Raw genomic sequence first — 19,739 nt, 5'->3', positions numbered from 1 at the left:
GCTTATATAGTTTAATTTTTAATAGTGGTTGTGTTTAACTGTTTAGCAAAATTCGTGAAAATTTTGTAATTGACTCTTATGAGCCTGTACGAACAGGTTTAGCATATGTGAGACCATCAAAAGATAATGGAATGTAAAGAAATGTTTATAATTAGAGGGAGAAGGACTTAAAAAAAAAAGGCCAAGCACACACTGACCCTGAATTTGTTAAACAGAGTAAAAATATATATAGGATATAAGCCCTAATGAATCGGATTTTACTCTTCATTGGGGCAACAATACTATAGACACAAAACTATTCCCAACTAGTCAAAAGTCAAGAAAAAGTTTAGAAACAAATAGCTACAGAACATGTGTCTGTGAAGGGATGTGGAAATAAACTTTTCCTGTTGTCTTAGAATTGTGGCTAAATCCACAGAGGCCAACCGATTGCTGCTGAATGCCTCTACATTTTAAGAACTGCCAGACACATTTTTCTATTACTTATAAGAGTTCACCGCTCACCAATTATGCAAGCAGAAAACAGAGGAATTCATGATTGGGGTTAAGAGTTGTCGACCTAAATAATGCAGTAACTCCCCTGCAAACTCAGCTACCTCTTGCCCATTTTCTTTTTACCCTAGACTGATAGATATGTGGGGCACACTAACCAGACATTGCAGAGGCAGATGTCAAACACAAGAATAATTTGCCAGCATCCCCTTTTTGCAGGAACTCCTATTTCTACAGTTCCTTCCATGGAGGAATAAGAAAGAACTCATTTAATTCCCTCATACCTGGAGATGATTGCAGGAGCACTAGTTAGATAAAACAATAGTTGTATCCCCCATCTTCCCTCCCTATTTTGGACTGAATGTTTGTAGTCCTCACCAAAGGCATATATTTCAATCCTAATCCCCAATGTGATGATATTTGGATGTGGGGACTTTAGGAGGTGATTAGGTCATGAGAGGATTAGTGCCCTTATAAAAGAGACCCCAGGGAGCTTCCTTATTTCTTCTGTATGTAAAGACACAGTGAAAAGATGACCCTCTATGGACTAGGAAGCAGGCTTTCACCAGATATTGAATCTGCTGGCTCCTTCACTTTGGACTTCCAACCAGAACTGTGAAGAATAAATTCCTGCTGTTTATCAGCCATCCAGTCATGGTATTTTTGTTATAGTAGCTTGAATGGACTAAGATACTCTCAGTCTCCAATACAATAAAAGAGAAAGACCCAAAGAAAGAGAATGGTACAGAGTGAAAGATCAAATTGTTATCCTTCCTATTCCAAATTCCTCATCTCAAACTAGTCATGTGCAAGAAGATTTAAGATTGTGAACCCAAAGTACCAAAATTTGAACTTTATGGACTATTTTATGCCCAAATTGTTAGAATCCCTATGGTATCTGTCCAATATGCAGCAGTATATTATAATATATAAATATTATAATATATAATATGTAAATATAAATAAATAGTATATAAATATATAATATATGTTAATACATATGAATTATATATATTAACTTAATACATATCAATTATATTATATATAATTCATACATATTAATACAGCAATTAACAAATCTATCTTCCAGAGAAAATAATTATTTTTGTAAAACTATAATGAAACTCATATGTTACCCACACAATATGTTGGCTTGATAACTACTTATGTATGTTAGGAAAGAAATATGTAAAATTAAGAAGTAGTAAAGAAGTATGAAGGCACTGCCTTATGAAAATGAGAGAAATATACATTTAGCCTCTCCATACTAGATCATAATCATGGAGTTATTTGGTCTCAACGTGTAAAAACCATACCTCCTAAACACATTCAGAAAGAACTTTCTATTTGTAATTCCCATTGAAGACATTCTGTGATGAAAAAACATATTTCTAAAAGGAATTCAAATGAAGTGCTTTAATTTATAGCACATTGGTTCATATTCAAATATAAAACCCTAACTCAAATATTAATAACGTCCCCTTTACTGTCTTGAAATAAAATATAGCTATTAACTTATCTAAGTGTACATTTAGAAAATCAACAAAAGTTACAATCGTAATGTAAAAAAAACAAATTATAAGAAAAGTGATTTACAATAAAAATAAAGGCTCATTTAGGAATAAATCACAAGACACAGTGAAGATGCCAAGCACTTGTAGTTATATGCAGTCTCACCAAGAATGTTACAGCTCTATAGACAAATGAGGGTGTAATAGGTGGATCAAACACCACAAACAGCATTGCCATTGGGGATAAGAGTTTCCAAAATGGTAGGCCACTCGAGAAAACTTGGAACTTTTTCTTGATTAAAGTGTATTTTAATTTGTGGAAGATTTTGTATATATTAGAACTTCACAATATATTTTGAAAAAAAACCTGTTTCAAATAGGTTCTAAATTAGATAATTATAAAGAGGTGTTTTGCTTCCTTGAATGCCCAGTGATCATTTGAAATCATAGTGGAATGTATGGCATGACTTTCCTTGCAGTATTTAAGCTTTCTTATCTACTGCCCACTAAAGGACAGTGCTGCTCTCCAATATCTGTGACAACTGGAAACAACTTTATAAATTTGCAAGCTATTTCCTACCAGTAGCACTACGGGTACTGAAAATTACTATTAGTGAACATTATGATGGGAATCAGGGTACCTGGGCTGTGGTCCTGTCTATTAAAATAGCAAGTGCCTCAGTTAATCTCTTACCTAAAAGATAGTTCCTGGTGTTAAAATTATTATTTCAATAATATCCAATTAATGAAAATCAGATCAACAAATTATAAAAAGGTTAATTTCTATTTCTTCCTAGTAACTCCCAAATTCATTAAACTTGAAATTTATGTGTGAACATGATTCAACAAAAACTTACTTTCACCAGCTATGTATTGCTTTTATTAAAGATAGCCACAATATGCCATCAGGATTGCATTTCTCCAGTTTGTTGAGGTTATGTCCCATAAACCACTTAGAGCCAAAAAATACATAGGTATTGATTTCTGTAAGTAAATTAGGTTTTGATTGTAAAGTGTTTGTCCATGTGATTGCTCACACATTTAAAAATGACATCTTGCAGTACCCTAATTGCTACCTTGGTTAATTTATTTCACATAGATATACCGTTAACCACCTAAAGAAACCAAGGGAAGTGCAGGACATAATTGCATCTTAAAAGTATAAGTATATATAACCTTCTGTATCATTCTAAGCTTCTTTTGAGATTACAAAGAAAACATGTAATTTTCAATAGCTTTTAAAGCAATGGTGCTTTCCAAATAGGCAGTTACATTCTAGTGATATTTTCAAAGCTTCACTTGAATTAAAAAATAAAACAAGCTATTTTCTCATTGATGTATAAATTATTTCTGTTTCACAAATCTAAGGATTTTTAAACTGTGCAGTCTGATTGTTTTTACTGATCCATTTGATATAAGCAGGCAAAATAATTTAACCATGTAGATTCAACCTTAGATATTGCTCCCAATTATGCTCTATTGATCAATGGATACTTCTAAATGAATCTCATATACCATCTTTTTTTAATCAAGATATCATGGTCTTATGGCTGGAACTGATTCATAAACAGATAATTTGAATATAAAATGTGAAATGTTCATAGAGCATTATGGATTCTTAAATTAAGAGACTATGGAAATTAGAGTGACTCATGTCTATAAAAAGTAAATCCTAGAATACCTATGTGTTCACATAATAAAAGCTTGTTTTTCACTCATATAAAGTTCAGAAATGGTATTCCTGAACAGTTCCCAGGGGAGCTGGAAATGGGTCAGTTCTCAGCTCCACTGAGTCAGTCAGAAACCAGTTTCCACACTGTTTCTGGAGTCATCACGGTGATGATTTCAGGCTAGCAGAAATGAGTTGGTGTTAGGAATCTGTTTCCCTAAAAATCTTGGACTGAGAGTGACACCCTTCTTTCAGTTTATACCCCACGTTTAAGACCCAGCCACCTGTCCATCCCTAACTGCAGGAGAGGCTGGGATGTAGAGTCTACCTGAGCTTGATATATATATATATATATTACACACACACGCCCACACATACACACAGAGAGAGAGAAGGGGAGAGGGAGGGCATTGAGGGGAGGGAGAGAGGGAAAAAGGAAAGAAGGGAATAAAGAAAAGAAGAAAGAAAAGGAAGTCAGTTTTGGAGACTATATAGCATTCTCTGCTATTCTCCTGAGTTTTTTTAAAAAAGTTAAATCACAGCTGTAAGCAATAGGAGATTTTGAAATTTTAATCAGAGAAGTAACATGATCGGTTGTGCATTTTAGATAGATCATTCTGGCACCTGTGTGTCTGAAGGAATTTGGGGGTGACACATTTCTGGGAAACTATATTTTTAGCCATCAATTAACACCAAGCCTGAACAAGGAGAAATTAAACATAGCACAATTGTCCTCATCTAAATATTCTTCAATTGAGTGCATAATAGAAAAATCATTTTAATGAGGGTTACATATTTCCATCAAACTCTGCCACCAGCGTTTTTGTCTCTCAAGTACCAACTCCCGAGCCTCAGGTAAATGAGACAGTTTTGACCAGTTAAGCCAGCAGATCCCTTCCAATCCTACTATTGCACTGTATCTTGAAAAGTGTCATATGGGATGATTAAGACAGCTCTAACACAGCCCACTGGACTTTTCCAGGAACATGCAAACCAGTCAGAGTGAAGGATTCTGATTCCAGCTAATTCCAATATGTGTGTGTGAGCCGGGCTGGGGGGGGGGGGTGGGTGTAGTTCCTCACCAACAGGCAATTCTTTGGACACCAGCTGGGTGTCCTAAAATTTACCTCAATTCCAACACTATCTACCCAGAAATAAGATCAGATACCACAGGTGAACGGTTCAGTCCTACAAGACCTCCCACTCCCAGCAGACTAATCACAAGTCCATGTTGTCACCTGGGCTTCTGACCAAATAGCTATAAATCATAGGTTCCCATGCCCTCCTCCTGGGTTTCAGTTAGTTGACAAGAGTGGCTCACAGAACTCAGAGAAACATTTTACCTACTAGATCACCAGTTTATATAAAAGGACATAACTCAGGAATAGTCAGAGAGAAGAGATGCATAGGGCAAGCTGCATATGGGCTTAGAGCTTCCGTGCTCTCTCCTTGTGTACCACTGTCTCTATATCTCTGTGTGTTGACCAATCCAGAAGCTCTCTGAACCCTGTCCTCTTGGGTTTTTATGGAGGTTCCACTACACAGGCATGATTGATTAAATAATAGGCCACCAGCAATTGATTCAACCTCCAAGCTCTCTCCTCTCCCCAGAGACTAGGGGTGAGACTGAATGTTCCAGCCCGCTAGTCACATGGTCGGTTCCCCTGACATTTAGCTCCCATTCTTAGGGAATTTCCAAAAGTCACCTCATTAACTTACACATAGTTGTGATGGAGAGGAACTTGTTATAAATAATAGGACACCTATTTCATTTCTTATGGTTCTGAAGCAATTGCAGGAACTGAGGACAGGAGACCAAATATTTTGACAATGCTCCCATTGATCTTATGGCTTAGGAAATTCCACGGGTTTGGGGACCTGTAAGCCAGGAAGTAGGGAAGACCACATACATATGAGAAATATATTTTGGTCGTCTGAATTACCAAATATATATTATGTATAAATCACAACATCACAGTAATTTGAAGTGAATAGCAGCAGAATTTATGGTTGTCACTACAACCTGAGGTGAAGGATTTGAAAAATAAATATTTTATTTGATTTTAAAACATGAAAGTAAGAAAGCAAGGTACTGCTTTAAGCACGGGACCTGAGGCAAGTCGTGTCACATAATGTCACATCAGTTTTTTGCTGTAAAATGGAGTTTATAATAGTACTAACTATTATACGTAAAATAGTTGTTTTGATTAAACTAGATAATCCATGTAAAGCAATCCACATATTTCATAGTAATAGTAAGGGATTAATAAAGGCTAGTAACTGTAGGTATTCTAAATTAGGTGTGTTTCACCTCTCTATCCACCAGGCCTAAAGGTGGGGTATACATCAACTCAATTCTGACACTATCCAGATTAGCATCAGATCCCCAATTAAGGATCAGTCCTACAAGACTGCCTCCTGCCTACCACCATAGACTCTAATCACAATTCCGGGTTGTCAACCAGGCTTCTGACCAAAGAGCTGTAATTATCAATATTGCTTCTCCCGGCTACTTTCAGATCAGTCTTCCTCCCCTGCTCCTAAGATCTCCACCTTCAGGTGTCAGGTCATTACACTCTCCCAGGGGCATTCCAATTTTAGTGTGCATCAGAATCACCTGGAATACTTGTTAAACTAGATAGCTGAGTCTACCCAGAATTTTTGATAGTAGTCTGGGATGGGCTTAGAATATTGCATTTCCAATAAGGTCTCAAGGATGTTATTGTTGCAGGTCCAGGGACCAGACTTTGAGAATCACTGCCCTATAGAAAACACAACCTCTCATTGTCACTAACATTTACAAACCTCCAAGCCTTTCCTCATTTCCTGAGGGTTTCAGTTCTTCGCTCATTCTCACTCTCTCCACAATACTTTGACATCATCCTTAGTCATTTCAGTTAACACCTACATGACCTCTGCAACTCTCTGGACTTGGAGCTTGAGCAACCGCTCGCTCTCTTGCAATAATCCTTTATTTCCCACTTTACCCCAAACTTTCTTCATATGACCAACCCTACCTACACAAGAACATGCCATTAGCAATAACTGCAATATCTCCACCAGCTCAATTTCACACATTCCTCTCACATATCAGTATCGCTTGTATTTCCAGCTCCTTCTCACTAATGCTTTGCCTCTAACAATCTTCTAGACCTTCATTCCAACAAATACCAAGCAAGTATTTACTTGTTTCTTCTCCAATTTAATTTCATAGTCAATTATGCTTCCAATTCTCTCCATCAAGTCTCTCTAACCCTATTCCATTTAGATTTTTACCCACACCATTCCACAATTCTGCTCTTAACAAGGGCAATAATGACCTCTACTTCATTACTGTAATGGCCAGTTCTCAGTTCTCATCTGACAGGTCCTACCAGAAACGTATAGAAAGGTGGTTAAGGGGCACCTGGGTGGCTCAGTCGGTTAAGGGTCTGCGTTCTGCTCAGGCTCAGGTTATGATCCAAGGGTCCTGGGATCGAGAGCCCCCTGTCTTGGGCTCCCTGCTCAGTGGGAAGCCTGCTTCTCCCTCTTCTCCCCCGCTCATGCTCTCTCTCGCTATATCTGTCACTATCTCTGTCTCTCTCTCTCTCTCCCAAATAAGCATCTGCCTTCAGCTCAGGTCATAATCCTGTGGTCCTGGGATCGAACCCAGATTCAGGCTTCCCTGCTCAGAGAAGTGCCTGCTTCTCCCTCTCCATCTACTGCTCTCCCTGCTTGTGCTTGCTGTCTTTCGCTCTCCCTCTGTCAAATAAATAAATAAAATCGTTTTTAAAAAGAAAAAGTGGTCAAAATTTCACTAGGCTTAGAGGACATCACTTTCCATTGGTTTACCTGTTCCTTCTTTGGCAGATAGTTGTCACTTCTCTTTGGTGGTTTTGTCTCATCTACCTAATGTCTTAGTGTCTGTTTAATTCTGTTATATCAATAATATCTAAAATAGAGAGTGACACATAATCAGTGATCAAAAATACATATGTTGAGGGGTGGCTGGATGGCTTAGTTGGTTAAGGGTCTGCCTTTGGCTCAGGTCATGATCCCAGGGTCCTGGATGGAGCCCTGAGTTGGGCTCCTTGCTCAGTGGGGAGTCTGCTTCTCCTTCTCCGTCTGCCCTTCCCCACCATTCATGCTTTCTCTTGCACCCTCTCCCTCTCTCTCAAATAAATAAATAAAATCCTTAAAAGTTACATATGAGATCATTGAGATCATTATTTTTTGGGGGGGGCAGAGGATCAGACTCGAAAGCTAGACTTGCATGGATTTGGATCATGTATATATTCATTAATAAGTGTTTGACTGAAGCTACTTAAACTCACTCTAATACAATTTCCTTCTTTGTAAATTCCTAAACACATATAATAAGAATTTAACAGCATTCTCTTAAGGTTTAAATGAGATAATATAGACAAAGTACATTAGCTATCATTATTATGAAGTGTGACATTGGATCCTCTAGTTCAGGGTCTCACATCACAAGGCTGCATTCAGGTGTTGGACAGGGCGGAGGTCTCAACTGAAAGTCAGCTGAGGAACCGGCCTGCATGGCAGCATTATTTCCTTGTGGACTATTAAATGGGACGCTTCAGTTTCTTGCTAGCTGTCAGCAAAAGGCCATCCTCAGGCCCATGCCATCTGTGTATTCCCAGAATTCCTTTATGCTTCCTCAAATCAGGCAAAGGAGAGTCTCTCTGCAAGAAGGGAATTACAATTACACACATAATCATATAAATCCTGTTAAACTGCATTGTATTCTACTGGTTAGAAGTAAATCACAGATTTCATACACACTCGAGGAGAGGACATCACAAGAACCTGAGTACTAGAGGCTGAATCATGGAGTCACCTTAGGAACTGTCCGCCATAGTACTCTTCTAAGTAATTTAATTATTTTACTTGATTTTTTAATCCTCCTTTTAAAGATCAGAAAATCTTCTCATGCTCTCTCTCTTTCTCTTTCTGTCTCAAAGGAATAAATAAAAAAATCTTTAAAGATCAGAAAACCAAATCACAGAGAGTTTAAATAACTAGCCCAATCCCATACCGTTAGTTGCATTAGAAGTAAGGCAGTCAGCTTCCAATATCCATTACTTTAAGAGTTACACTGTACTAAGATCATTTTCTAAGAAATGATCGATCTAGACTGAAAGTGTTAAGAGTTTAATTTTATAACAAAATTAAAGAAAAAACAATTTGAAGGAAAAGAAACAAAAAACACAATTTGAGGAAAAGTAGACTGAAGTTTTAATTAAAGATTATATTCACATGAAAACTAGATATTTTTATTAACCTCGAACCCAAGAATACTAGGTGTATTAATTAAAACACATGTGGCCTCTTCAAGTTATGTATTGAATACATGTATATCCATCACTATTAATACCATTATTTCAGGCCCTGGGAATGTGCTCCTCAAGAACTGCACCAGCTCAAGTGACTCATGTTTTCAATATTCCTAATATAGTAATAACTTTTGATTTTTGCTGGACAGGTGGGCTCCTAAATACAGGTTGCATTTTCCACTTTTCCCTGCAGCTAGCTCTGGACACTGATTCAATTCTGATCTGGAAGATGTCAGTAGAAATACTACGTATACGTTCTGTGAAGGGTCTGAGAAAGAGAGAGGCATAAACTTTGCCCCGGCTTTTCTCCCTGTTGGCTGGTTGAAATATTGAGATAACAGCTCTAGTTGGGGCCACTGTCTTAGACCATGAGGTGGAAGCTGCACTCTGTGAATCGTACACCAAAGCAAAATAGGAACTAGAATCCCCGAGGTTCATAGAACTGCTGTGCCCTATGTGGACTTTGCTTATGAGAGGAAGAAACTTCAATTTTATTTGTTACTATTATTTAGGGCTTCTTCACTAATCAAAGCAAAACCAAGCTCAAGCCGATAACAATAAAATGAAAAGTAATAAGTGACATCTGACATTGTCTTTACCTTCAGGGAACAATTAGTTCTCATTTGTGACATATTTTTTTAAAAAGATTTTATTTACTTATTTGACAGAGAGAGGGAGTACAAGCAGGGGGAGTGGGAGAGGGAGAAGCAGGCTTCCCACGGAGCAGGGAGTCTGATGCGGGGCTCGATCCCAGGACCCTGGGATCATGACCTGAGCCGGAGACAGACACTTAACGACTGAGCCACCCATGTGCCCCTCATTTATAACATATTTTAAATAATAATTTTTAAAAGCCTAAAGATCATTCTTGTTGATAATTTAATAGTAATAATTATTTAAATAGAAATTAATATTTAGCTGAAGTATTTGCACATCCAAGACATTATTTATAATAATAATGACACTGCCTCTCAGGATGGTTTATTGGAATATAATATGGCTTACTGGTGAATAAGCTGTGAAATATTCTATAGTTATATAATTAAGGTGTAGATACGTCCTACAGGCTCTTTAAGCAGATATCCAATTTTTTGAAACTGTTGAAAATATAAGTACATTCCAGTAGATTGTATCTATACCTTGAACACAAAATTTATTTTATGCCAGCAAACTGCTGTTTTTAACAAGTTATACAATTCATAGAACCATATAATTGTTCTGCTCTCCAAATATGCTTTCTTTCAAACAGAGATAATGAAGATAGCTAAAGAGCAATGCAAAGGAAAAAAATCACGTTATCTGTTCAATGAATTGTACTTTATAGGTGGTTGGCTGAAAAATTAGCAGGTCCTATTTTCTTTGGTAATAAATCCTAATATTTGGAGAAAGCAAGTGCAGATGGATTACCAGTTCATTGCCACTTGCCACATTACATGAAGATTTAATCTTTATGGTGAGAAATTCAATCTTCATACAACTGCTGTGTGATATTTTTAATACAAAATGTCATCATTTCATTTATAATGTGGATATCATGCTTCTTCATAGTTTTGCCCAATGAAGATATTGGCATTTTGGATAATGTTGTAATTTTAAGTAATTGCAATAGTGTTTGTATGTGAGTTATATGTGAGGTTTTAAAATGGAAAAAGGGAATTATTGGGAATTATGGTTGTTAAATAATCATAACTTGTTTCTAGTGTTTTTACATGAAAACTTCTAAACCATTTAAAAGGCAAATACATTTGTGTCAAGACAAACAAATATTCCATGAATGAGATTTATGGAGCTAAATGATGAATCAGCTCTTCTAAACATTCTGCAATGTCTGATCACACAGTAATATTGCTCAGTTGATCATGAGCTCTCACTTTTCAATGTTTAAATCAAAGTTGGTTACTCTTTCAAATAGGCACATTTTTAAAAGCTATTTTCAGTAGATGATTTTTCAGATTTACAAATAAAAAATAATTTCCTAGTTATAAAGTTTGCCTTTTAGAAAAAAATTAAACCAAATTCAGAAGTTTGAGTTGTTGTACATGTAGACTTGGAATGTTGTGGGGAGAGGTGGTATTGTGGAGGCATGGACCACAGCAAACATTTTTATACAGTGTATGTTGTTAACAAGTAGAAGGTGATGTTTGTCTTACTAAACTGGATTTATCAACACTGTGTAACATATGAGAACATTTCACCATATTTGTTTATAGATCACAGATCAAATTCTAAAGTTGGTTGTTTGGATGCTGTGTTTTGCAACGTATAAAATATAAGTTTGCTTTTGTATTCATCTCGATGGTCTCTCTCCTCTCTCTCCCTCCCTGTCACTCTCTCTCCCCACCCCGCTTTCTTTCCTACCCTTCTCTAATTGTTATACCTGTGAGCTTTCTAGGGTAATCACATAGTCATTATTTTTTTAAATGTAAAATACTGCAGTAAATTCTTCCAAATAATATGTTTTATGTTATTTCCACCCCAATGTCTGTTTGCTATTCACACATTACTGGCATCTGCTTTGTGGATGTTTCTTAGGACATCTGCTCCCTATCAGAGTCCTTATTGTTGTTTCTCACCCATTCTGTAAAAAAAATTATTGAGATCTATTTAATAACTCCACTAAAAATATAGATTCAAAGTACTTAATTTTCTGGGCCAGAAGACATCTCATGATTGTCTCCATTTTTGTATCACAGGATGTTGGGCTACTTGGTTACAGTCTTATTTCTTTTTCAAGTGAGTTAATCAACCAAGGCTCGTTGACAGAATCATGGTCTAGCTTTATCCTTAGCACCCATGGTGTCTTTTTTTTTTTTTTTAATATATATACAGAGAAAAAGAATCTTTAAATCTCCCTTGACCTGTTTCTTTGTTTCATACCTAATGTAATCATGAAAACACGTTAGCCTGGAGCATGCTCAGTTTGTTTCTGTTTTCCAATTTAGTTTCCAAGCGATATTTTTATTTTCAATGAAATAATCTTACTAATAGTTACATTAGGTTAAGGCAAGATGGATTTTGTTCTATATGTTTACTTATTACAGATTCTACCATGATCTCACTATTAGTGATTGAGATGCATGGGTGATAACAGAGTTCTCAGTTCATGTGTAATGAAAGATGTGCACTAATACTTTTATCGCTTTTCTCAAAGTTTTCTGAACTCATCTTAATGAACATTTCTTTTTCAAGCATACCATTCAGAATGTTCAGTGATTAAAGCAGAAAAAGTGTCTCTCAGGCACAAGTGGGAAAAAGCATCCAAGGCCTTCTTGGTGGTAGGAGGAGAATTACACCACATAAGTGTCCTTACTAGTCACTTCTCCAAGCCCATATGCATGGTCTGTCCAACGCTTATAAGTCTTCAGCCTGCCAGTTGGCGAAAGCCAGTAAGAAACAGAAAAGAAAAATCAATTAGGTAAACATTAAATATGTACTGGAAATCAAGGATGAGTTTTGTTCCTGTCAGATGTGAAGAAAATAGCGTAAACACTCTTCAATTTGTCAGTTATTATATATTCTAAACCTTTGCTATTTTATTGTTAGGAATGCTTTTCAAGTTTTTTTTTTTTCAAAAAATCTTTAGGCAGCAATTAATGTGAACAAGCTAAAGGGCATGTTAAATGGAAATTGAATACTAAATTTATATCTTGAAAAGTCATTGTTGAACATTTAATCTGCAAAATGTCTTTATTGATATTTATCATTCACCATACTGATACCATAAGCACAAGAAAGTCAAAAAAGGATGATAATAGCAGTTTCTACTTTAAAATCAGTATTTTCAAAGCTTATACTCTAAAGAGACAATGTGAAAAATTCTAGCCACACAAGATAAGTTTACATGTTATCATGTGAAGCAAGAATTTTTATTTAGCTCAGATAATTGATTTCTTAAATTAATTGTTCTCATTTTTAAAAATTGAATATACTGTTGTACGTAGAGAAATTAAGTGAAATTTATCAATGGGCTAATTTCTTTGCCAGAATAACTTCACAGTTAAATGAGGCCCTTACCATAATCAGGCGCTTGTGAGAGAAAATCAATTAAGTAAATTCCAATAATGGATTTTTTTTTTTAAATTTTATGTATGTCAGTGAAAATAAAAACTTTGGAATATATTCTGTCACAGATGATTTGTTTGAAATTATATTGAATACTATGGTAAATTGTAAACAATGTTAAAATTTCAAGATTGGAGATAAAATAATTAGTTTCTGCATTAATAATACAAATACTACATAAGGAAATCTATGCAGGAGACATGTACTTCAAATTGATAGTGATGAAAACATCATTTGTATTGTATTCAAACAAATATCAATATTTTGCCAGTCAAAAATAAAGCTGTAGATGTCAAAATTTATAATTTTTCAAAAAATATGCATAGAGTATTGAGCTACAAAATTTTTGTGATGAAACTGATGTTGAATGTTGAAAAAGTCCTTAGCATTGCAAATATACTTTCTTTACTGTTCATTAGGAAGCAAATTTTAGAAAATATTTGAAGAATTACTTTGTAAGTCAACATACATATCCTATTCATATTTTGAACATTATTGCAAATGAGTCCTCTAAGTTTTCGTTTTATTTTTCTAAACTAGTGAATCTTTAATCAAAGTATACAATAAGTGCAACACCTCAAAATTTTCACTTTTGAAAGTGATAGGAAATTCAATTACCAAAAAATAGTTGTTGCAAATGAAAAAATTCAAACTTGTATCTATTAAAGCGAACAAAGGGGAGTATCTGGATTTGTGGAGAGAATTACTGGCCAGAGCTCCTATTTTTATCTGCATTAGTTTATATTTTGTTCTGGAATGAAATGAAATTGAGGACATTTTGGAGATCTTGGGTGGCTCAGTCCATTAAGTGTCTGCCTTCAGCTTGGGTCATGATCTCAGGGTCCTTGGTCCTGGAATCGAGACCAGCATCAGGCTTCCCGCTCAACGGAGAGCCTGCTTCTCCGTCTCGCTCTGCTGCTCCCCCTTGCTTGTGCTCTCTCTCAAATAAATAAAAAAAAAATCTTTAAAAAAAATGAAATTGAGAACATTTTTTAACATCTTCATTTAGCAATATATTCAAATAATAGAAGTTATTTGAGAAGTTTTGTCTTGAAAAACTGTTTCTTGAAAAATGGCGCCGTATGTAAAGGCAAATGACCTACTTAACAAAATATTTAGATAGAAATATTAATATTTAACATAAAGTAGAATAGAAAATATCTTCCAGCTGAATTTTCGGTGAGTTTACCAGGTACCTCAGGTCCTATAAAATATAATTTTTCCATTAAGGGGGCACCTGGGTGGCTCAGTCGTTAAGCGTCTGCCTTCGGCTCAGGTCATGATCCCAGGGTCCTGGGATCGAGCCCCGCATCGGGCTCCCTGCTCAGCAGGAAGCCTGCTTCTCCCTCTCCCTCTCCCCCCGCTTGTGTTCCCTCTCTCGCTGTGTCTCTCTCTGTCAAATAAATAAAATCTTTAAAAAAATAAATAAATAAAAATAATTTTTCCATTAAGATTATTATGTTATAAAGAATAGAATCAATTATCATAATTTTAAATTTATTAACCAAAAAATGCAACTTTGAAGTGGATTGTAGGCAATGATATGAAAAATAAACTAAAAATTATTCTGTATTTTAAGAAAGGAATTTTCTTTAAAAATGAAGGTGATACAAAGGTAGCTAAGAAACTGTTTAAAATATATGGCAATGCATGCAGAATAATCATTCTGCTTATGTTATAGTTCAATGTTTAGATAATAAATTTAAAGTTCTTCTTTATTTCAGCTTTATGTGTATGGATGTGTTCTATTTATTTAAAAGGAATTTTGACTTACAATATTTTCTACACAGCTGTAATGCCGGCCCACTAGCATCATAAAAACAATTTGTCAGTCAATAAAACAATCGCCAGTAAATACATTTAAAAATTCAATGTATTATTTTAATTATTTTGCCATCCTGCTCCACTTTCATAAGTTTTCATTGTGGTAAAAATATTGTATCATGTCTTTATTCATATGCTGCATCCATCGGAATCAGGAAATTCTGCATCTGGAAGTCATCATGTTGTTTCAGCTCTCAGTATCTCACCACTTCTCTACATCTCTGATGCCCCAACCATACCAGAGCCACTGTACTCTTTTACCAAAATATCTAACACATCTTACTCTATTTATTCCTTTTCCCCTAAAATCTGTTGTCCAGGGATGCCTGGGTGGCTCAGACGGTTAAGTGTCTGCCTTCAGCTTGCTTCACGATCCCAGGGTCCTGGGATCCAGTCCCACATCAGGCTCCTTGCTCAGCGAGAAGCTTGCTTCTCCCTCTGCCTGCCACTCCCCCCTGCTTGTGCGCTCTCCTCCCCTCTCTCTCTGATAAATAAATAAATAAAATATTAAAGAAAAACTCACATTTTTTGAGAACTGACTAGAATTTATTGCAAATATATAGTAAAACTATTTTATAAACAAATATATCCATATATATATCCTAAAATGTATGTGTGTAACAGATAATATATATTATATATATATATATATATAAGCATATATATATTGTGATTTGATGGAAAAAGGATTGTTTGGGAGATATATAGAGATATATCTAATATCTACCTATCTATAGGCATAGATATCTAAACATATCTATTTATGTATTTATATACATATATCTACAGAGATATATGTATATATATACATGTAGCTATAAATGTATATAGACATCCTTTTGCCACCAAATCTCAATCTACTATCCAGAAAAACCGATTTGAACCAAACTTGGAAACTATCAAACATCTCAAGTTTGAAAGATCTCAAAATTCACCAATAATAATATGCTTAGTATTATAATAATTGAGAAACAGAATGAGGAATGTCCTTTTTGATATAAAACACTCTATATACTTTTGACATCCTAAGGAAGATAGTTCAGAGTATTTTTGTGGTTTGTTTGGTTTTATTGCTTTATTTTAACAATACCTTGAAGAGTTTAGAATTTATGATTCAGTAACTGAAAGATTTTATATAAACTACAGAAATCAGAAATAGGGCCAAGTAAACAAAATGGCTAGAATTATATATTTTACACCGAGTTTTTATTTTTCGACCCACAAACACATATAGCCAAAAAAAGAAAAGGAAAAACCAGAACCAAAGTGGGGTGTATTGTGGAGTATGGAGAACAGAACATTCAACTACTTTCAAGATTGACTATTATTTGTCAAAGATTTAGAAATTGAGTTTTAAGACTATTTTTCTTAATACTTTAGACTCTTTATTATATGCATTGCTGACATATTTCTTAAATTATAATTCAGAAAACATTGAAATATTTTTTTCAAGATTTTACTCATTTATTTGAGAGAGAGAGAGAGTACAGGCGCTAGCAGGTGGGAGAGGCAGAGGGAGAAGGTGAAGCAGTCTCCCCGCTGAGCAGGGAGCTCTATGCAGTTTCCATGATGCAGGCTCCAGGCTCCATCCTAGGACCCTGAGATCATGACCTGTGCCAAAAGCAGATCCTCAACCAAGCCACCCAGGCGCCCCATGAAATATTTTACATACCTGTATATTACTTCTTCCCTAGGTGGAGAATCATTAGCATGAGCAACAAAAGCCATTGTTTTGTTATTATTAAGGGATAAAATATATTTTTATCTTATCGATTTGAATGTATTCCACTTAAAATTGTAATAGATTTTACTAAATTTTTCTTCAGTGAATAGAATATTCATCTTCTTGATTTAAAATGGTGGAATTATAGAAGAAATAGCATCCTAGAAAAGTTTATCTAGACATTTTTTACCCCTCAGAAGAATCATCCTCAGGGCGCCTGGGTGGCTCAGATGGTTAAGCGTCTGCCTTCGGCTCAGGTCATGATCCCAGGGTCCTGGGATCGAGTCCCGCATCGGGCTCCCTGCTCCTTGGGAGCCTGCTTCTCCCTCTGCCTCTCTCTCTCTCTCTCTGTCTCTCATGAATAAATAAATAAAAAAAATCTTTAAAAAAAAAAAAAGAAGAATCATCCTCAGGATTAAACAGAGCATTTGAATATGATAATATAGACAACATAGTAAGAATATATTTTATCCTGAAAGAATTTTTTCCTATTGCTAAAACAATTCCTGTGGTATGGAGAAATTTAAACTTAAGTATTAAATACTATAGTCTACTAGAATATGAAAACAAATGAATTATAATTAATAAAATAGGGAAATTAGAAATATATTAAGCTACAAGTAGAGAAGATTTTCAGGAAATTTACCAATTCAAGGAGGATCATCTCTTTCCTTTTCTCCTATAGGAGCATTATGTTAATGCAGTTCAGAAGTATTCATTGCAAAACTGTAAAAATTATAAGTTTGCAGGTTGTTTATATTGGTAAGAATATAGAGAAATAATTTCAAATTTTTACATCACCCAAAATATACTAGAGAAGGGTGAAGTAGCCTCAAAGGTAATATTAGCTCTAAAATGAGATAAAACTGGTATATGTTACATTGGGAGCTTAGGAGTTAAAAGAGAGGAGTTTGTGAATCCAGAATCAGAGGAAGAGAGAGGACTTCCACTCTGGATTGAAAACAACAAATGGTCAAAGCTGCTTGAGCAAACATTTCGGGTCAGTACTCACTTTGCTCAGACCATTCCAAGATGCAGAGCTTCCATGACCTCTTCCATCCAGATATTGTTCAGAAGACTTGTGCTGACTATTTACCTCCAAATCAAGAGCCACTGATGAGAACTCTCACGTCATACCTGCCCTTGACTCAATCGTCTCTCTGTCTCTCGGCCTCTGAACAGTCTTAGAGGAAAGGGTCTATTACTGTGAGCAAGATGAAGCACTTAAGATTTAAAATTCAAACCCAAGATACTTTCTCATAATTCTGTGCAATCTGAAGGAAGACAGAGCTCATCGTTTGGAAGAAACTTTTTATTATCTATCAGAATTCATTTTAATTTTACATGAAGTGAAGTCATATGCAGAAAGATGTAATGACAGGGCTGGAAGCAAAAGTGAAACTAGCTGATTCAGGTAAGTATTCAAAAGGCAGAGGGAAAATGAGTCCCTCAACAGTCATTGTCCTGCTTAGCATCTGAAAAGAGGAAACTAGGAACTGCAAAATGAATAAGATAAAGACTGAGTAGGGTAATATTGAGGAATAATAGCCTGAATACATACATATATATGAGGGAGCCAAAATTATAGTCACTTGGCAAATACATATCTGACATTGTTCTTATTTTCAATAATATTAAACTTGATCAAGAAGAATAATTATTGGGCGCCTGGGTGGCTCAGTTGGTTAAGCGACTGCCTTCAGCTCAGGTCATGATCCTGGAGTCCCGGGATCGAGTCCTACGATGGGCTCCCTGCTCAGCAGGGAGTCCGCTTCTCCCTCTGACCCTCTTCCCTCTTGTGCTCTCTGTCTTCATTCTCTCTCTCTCAAATAAATAAATAAAATCTTTTTTAAAAAAACAAGAGGAACAATTATTTATCTCAATATATTTGGGTGTGTCTATGACTTTATATCCACTTTATGAAAGGCCAAGTGGAGAAATAATAATAGTATAGGAATATTAATTTTGCTTATTTCACTAAATAGTTTAACATAATTGCAAAAATCCCTGAAAACTTGATATGTTTGATTTGATGAATACATTAGTTTCCTAGGGTGGCAGTAACAAAGTAGCACAAACTGGGTGGCTTAATACAACAGAAATTTATTTTCACAGTTTTGGAGGCTAGAAGTCTTTCTGGAAGGCAGGGCCATGCTCTCTGAAGGCTGGAAGTGGGGGATCATTCCATATCTCTTCTTAGCTTCAGTGGCTGCTAGTAACACTTGGCGTTCCTAGGCCTCTAGATGCATCATTCCAATCTCTGTCTCTACCTCACATGGCCTTTTCTCCCTGTGTCCTGAATGTCAAAATTTTCCTCTTCTTATAAGGACATTAGTCACTGGATTCAAACTCACTCTAATGCAGTATGACCTGATTTTAACATGATTACATCTGGGAAGAATCTATCTCTGAATAAGGCCACATTCACAGTCACCTGGAGTCAGACCTTAAAACATATCTTTTTGAGAGACAAAAATTAAATTGCACAATAGGTAAGATAAACAAGGATGGGTAAAATATAGAAAAATACTACAAAGTACATCTTAGGAGAGTCCATAGGCTGAAGAGGTGAGTGGAAAGGCAGGAGAGAGATGGATATGCTAGGAAAACATGAAAGAAAGATAAAAGCTGAGACAAAGGAGATGAGAATCATAAGATTCATGTATTTCATATATATATGAAGACAAATAGAATTATAGAAAAATTTAAAATCCATCTTTATTTAAACACAACTACTGAAATAGATAAGCCAGTAGGAAGATAACTCTGTCCCTCCGTCGGGCTTGTCCCATTACTATTAACTGGGAACTTGGGAAACTGACTTTCTAAAATCACAGAGGTGGTTCTTGTTTTTTAAAATCTCTTTGGAAATAACCCCAAAATATTTTTTTTGTTGCAAATTTGTGTCTCTTGAATTAAAAGACATCTATGGGACCATGTATAATATTAGGGCCCATGCATTTTTCCATCCAGGCCTGTTAATCCAGTTCAGATAAGTTAATCTAGTACAAGACAGCTAAAAAAAAAAAAGTAATATTTGCATACAATAAATTCTTCACTCCTGATTCTTTATAAAAATTCAGGTATCAATACCAATCACAGAACTAAGGGAGTATCCAGTT

This window comes from Zalophus californianus, chromosome 1 (assembly GCF_009762305.2).
Source record: "Zalophus californianus isolate mZalCal1 chromosome 1, mZalCal1.pri.v2, whole genome shotgun sequence".
Taxonomy (NCBI): domain Eukaryota; kingdom Metazoa; phylum Chordata; class Mammalia; order Carnivora; family Otariidae; genus Zalophus; species Zalophus californianus.
Note: the sequence above shows the minus strand (reverse complement) of the source record.